Source organism: Chiloscyllium plagiosum, chromosome 6 (assembly GCF_004010195.1).
Source record: "Chiloscyllium plagiosum isolate BGI_BamShark_2017 chromosome 6, ASM401019v2, whole genome shotgun sequence".
NCBI lineage: Eukaryota > Metazoa > Chordata > Chondrichthyes > Orectolobiformes > Hemiscylliidae > Chiloscyllium > Chiloscyllium plagiosum.
Window position 1 is genome coordinate 118,059,771 of NC_057715.1, and position 5,141 is coordinate 118,064,911.

General features: G+C 43.1%; 1 protein-coding gene across 1 annotated transcript in view; it reads right to left on the bottom strand.

Annotated features, from left to right (window-relative positions):
- The window catches only part of rrm1 (ribonucleotide reductase M1 polypeptide), a 35,581-nt gene that overhangs the window by 29,330 nt on the left and 1,110 nt on the right, over nt 1-5,141 (bottom strand). The gene's annotated exons all lie outside the window — the stretch shown is intronic.

The following is a 5,141-nucleotide window of genomic DNA, read 5'->3' on the forward strand; positions in this document are numbered from 1 at the left end:
AATCTATCGAACTCTGGAAAATAATCACCAAAGCATCCACGATTTCTCAAGCCACCTCCTTCAGTACCCTGGGATGTAGACCATCAGGCCCTGGGGACTTATCAACCTTCAGACCAAACAGTCTCTCCAACACCAATTCCTGGCAAATATTAATTCCCTCAAGTTCAGGTCTTTCAGCCACTGTTACCTCGGAGATTGCTTGTGTCTTCCCCAGTGAACACAGATCTGAAGTACCAATTCAATTCTTCTGCCATTTCTTTATTCCCCGTGATATATTCCCCTATTTCTGTCTTCAAGGGCCCAATTTTAGTCCGAACCATTTTTTTGCCTTTCACATACCTAAAAAAGCTTTTACTATCCTCCTTTATATTTTTGGCCAGTTTACCTTCGTACCACATTTTTTTTCTCTGCGTATTTCCTTCTTAGTAATCCTCTGTTGTTCTTTAAAAGCTTCCCAGTCCTCTGTTTTCCCACTTATCTTTGCTATGTTATACTTTTTCTCTTTTAACTTTATATGTTTCTTAACTTCCCTCGTCAGCCACGGCCACCCATGCCTCCTCCTAGGATCTTTCTTCTTTTTTGGAATGAACTGATCCTGCATCTTCTGCATTATACACAGAAATATCTGCCATTGTTCCTCCACTGTCATTCCTGCTAAGGTGTTGTACCATTGAACTTTGGCCAGCTCCTCCCTCATAGCTCCATAGTTCCCTTTATTCAACAGAAATATTGTCATGCCGATTGTACCCTCTCCCTCTCAAATTGCAGATTGAAGCTTATTGTATTATGGTCACTACTTCCCAATGGTTCCTTCACTTCGAGGTCCCTGATCAATTCTGGTTCATTGCACAATACCAGATCCAGAATTGCCTTCTCCCTGGTACGCTCCAGCACCAGCTGTTCTAAGAATCCATCTTGGAGGCACTCCACAAAGTCTCTTTCTTGAGGTCCAATACCATCCTGATTCTCCCAGTCTACCTGCATGTTGAAATCCCCCATAACAACTGTAGTAACATCTTTGCGACAGGCCAATTTCAGCTCCTGATTCAACTTGCATCCAACAACCAGACTACTGTTTGGGGGCCTGTAGATAACTCCCAAGAGGATCTTTTTACCCTTAGAATTTCACAACTCTATCCATACTGACTCTACATCCCCTGATTCTAGGTCCCCCCGCGCAAGGGACTTAATAGCATCCCTTACCAACATGGCCACCCCACCCCCTCTGCCCATCAGTCTGTCCTTACGATAGCACGTGTAGCCTTGAATATTCATTTCACAGGCCCTGTCCACTTGAAGCCACATCTCAGTTATCCCCACAATATCGTATCTGCCAATTTCCAAAAGAGCCTCAAGCTCATCCATCTTATTTCTAATGCTTCGTGCATTCATGTATAGTATTTTTAATTTGTTACTGCCCTCACCCTTCCCATCAACTCCTATTTCACTCAACCTTACAGCATGATCCCTTTTTGAGTTTTCTGCCTCATTGATACAGTTGTCTTTCTTGACTTCGCTTGTTCTAACTTTCCCTTCAATTTCCTTCTTAAACATCCAGCTTGTCCCCCTCCCCCCGCTACTTAGTTTAAACGTAACTGTGTTGCAGTAGCAAACCTGCCTGCCAGAATGCTGGTCCCCAACCTATTAAGGTGCAAACCGTCTCTCTTTATAATTTATGCTTACCACAAAACATACCCCAGTAATCCAAGAATTTAAATCCTTGCTTCCTGCACCAGTTCCCCAGCCACACGTTCAAGTCCATTATATCTGTTTCTGGCCTCACCAGCCCAAGGAACTGGAAGCAAAACGGAAATAACCACCCTGGACGTCCTGCTTTTCAGCCTTCTTCCTAGTTCTCCGAAGTCCCGCTGTAGTATGTTCCTCCCCTTCTTCCCGACATCATTTGTGCTGACATGTACCATCACCTATAACATGTTTCTACAACACGAATTGGCTATAACACAATTGCCAAATTTAAACATATTTCCAGAACACAAACTTTCCTTACCTGTATTAGCTATAACACAAGTCCAGCCCCATTAGTTTTAATGGTGTTGGTATCGCATAATTTTCTTATAAAGCAAGATTGCACAGATACCGAACCATGGCGTTACAAGAGAACTACCTGTACTTTAACAATTTTCTGCACTATCCCCATATCCTATGCTGTTTTTCGTGTGTCGAACTAATGATCTCAGTCTTGTACATGCTCACTGACTGAGCCTCCAGAGCCCTCGTAAGTACATAACATTGAAGGCTCACCAGTGAAGAAATCCTCAATTCGGTCTTACACAGCCTCTCCACTATCCTGAAACAGTATCCCCTCATTCTAGAGCCAAAAGCTTGGGAGAAAACATCATTCCTTCAGCTATCTTGTATGAATTCTACATGTTTGAATGAGATCACCTCATTCTTCTAAACCCCAGAGACTACAGGTCTAGCATGGTTAATCTTTCCACATAAGGACAAAACCCCCATTCCAGGGCTCAGACCAGTGAACCTATGTTGCACTCTGAATGGCAAGTAATGTTTTCTTTAAATAAGGAGACAATACTGACACAAAATGGAGTGAGAGGATTTGTGGGTCAACAATTATTACTTTCTGGCCAGAGATAGACCCACCTACCTCACGCAACATGTTTGAACAGGTTGATTAAAACTAATTTAAAGGGGAGAACAGCTGAGAGTGGTGTGAATAATGCTGCAAGACTGAGGGGTTAGTGTGTAGACTGAGTTAAAAACAATGACTGCAGATGCTGGAAACCAGATTCTGGATTAGTGGTGCTGGAAGAGCACAGCAAAATGCGTGTAGACTGAGTGCCTGGTTTGATACAGAAGTGGTCGCACCAAGGCTCTACAAGACATTTTTTTCAGCCATTTCTATTTTGGTGATCTACATCTACCATTCAGAACCATAATTTTGAACACCTATCAAATTGTCTCAATGCTCTCTGCGCTCAGGACTAGAACAGCCACCTCTGATCAATCCATACTGTTGAAACTCATTTCAAGAATGGCTGTTGTAAATAGTTTCTCTATCTTCACTAATACCAATATACTTTTTACCTTAAATGTGGTGCCAATACATGCCCGAGATCACCTTTAAAAATGTACATGTTATTTTATATCAACACCATTTTCTTCAGACCAAAATTAATTATCTCAGACTTCTTTGCATTAAATTAATTCGGCCACACATCTACTTATTCCACCAGCTTTTTGCAAGGTTACTTCTCTCTTCACAGTTCATAATACATGCAAGTTTTGTATCATTTCCACTGTCCTTGCAAATGCATCTCGAAATCCACTCACTGAAGGTCAGAGAATAGCCACAAGTCCACCTCTGCAGCAATCAGCAGCCTGTAAATACCAAACAGAACAAACACTTTATGGTGTCTAAACCTTAGCCAAGGTCATAGATTCTGGGACCTGCCATCCATTGCCCAACGTTACAAAGGTCCGGTCTGGCTGGTTGAAGATTGATTAATGAGCCTTGCAAAATTGTACACCCAGAGGTATAACAGAGGGTGTACATGTTCCAATAGTCGTCCAACGATTTCGGAGAACATCTGCTGTAATCTGCAAGCATTGTTTTAGAATTACTTATCTTGAATGAGTTAAAACTAACCTTTGACATCCTCTCAATTGAGATTTATAAATTCTATTCATTCTTCCGAAACCGTGTCCATTTCACCAGCGTCTGACTTATTTCAGTTCCCATACATTCGAAAGCTCTCAACTTGTTATCGTTGGAATAGTTTCGCGGGGCGAGAGTTTGACCCGAGGCCGTGCTCTCTATCCACGTCTCTCTCCAGCTTCCTGATCCATAGCCCAGTTTAAATTCACTTTTATATGCTGAGGTTCAGCGCGGTTTACTCAATTCCCGCCACTCTTATATCCAACTGCTTCGGCGCCAAATTCAAACTATACTCAGGCGGGAGAGGGGGGCGGGGGAACAAAAAACACTATATAAAGGGAAGTAGAACCGGGGGAATTACAGGGAGCTGCAAAGAGTCGAAAGAAACACTGGAAAGAGGATTTTTTAAAAATCAGACAAAGCAATGGATAGTTATAATCAGAGGCAGGGCAATCGCACTTTAGTTCTGCATAATGGAGAAAATTAAAGCTATCAGGAGGACAGCAGGTACTGACCAGCCTCAGTGGAATACAGAAACACAAAGCTATAGGTTGACAAAACAGCCACAGTCAGCGCCAGAACAGAACAGAAATTAACCCAACAATAACAAATTTCCCCCAGACCGGACACGGCAAGGTTCACCATTCGTCAGCCTTGCAAGGACCTGCACCAAGCACTCTAAAGAAGTCAGATCGGACTAGAAATCTCAACTCTGCCTATAGATGCTGCCAGCCCTGTTGAATTTCTCTCGCAGTTTCTGTTTTTTAACTGCAGAAAATCCGAAATATCTTGCTTTAGCTCACACGACCCGAGCTCGGGTGAGGGTTTACAGTGGCACTGGACCCAGTGACCCCACTGGGCACTGAGCTCATCTGAAAATGTCTAATAACTACACCCCCCAGTGCTCCATATCTGTACTGACAGGGGGCTGGCACAATGATCAAACATACCTACACACATTCAAACATCGGCCCACATTCAAAGTTTCCCATTTCTCATGTCCCATTTATAACGGGGACAGTCCATGTAAACATGTCACACCCATGGAGCTAGCGCTCCCGCTGGCAGGAGGAGGTAACTACATGGTGACATGTTTACATTGGCAGCTCCCACTATGGATGTGAACATATGGATTTAAAATTAATATAGTCTGAATAATTTGACAATGAAATGGGAGACTGAATGTCATATAAGGATTAAAATCAGGAGGTGGCCATTCAGCCCCGAAATCCTGCTGCTCTATTTAATAATATCATGGATGATGAATCTACATCCCGTCCACCTCTGATAACCCCTCATCCCTTCAACAGGAGATTGACAATTTCTGTATTACAAATGTTCATGGATCCTGCTGCCACCGCCTTTTCAGGGAGAGCTGCAGAGAGACACACACACAGACAGACACACACACACAGAGACACACACAGACAGACAGAGACAGACACACACAGACAGACAGACACACACAGACAGACAGACACACACAGACAGACAGACACACACA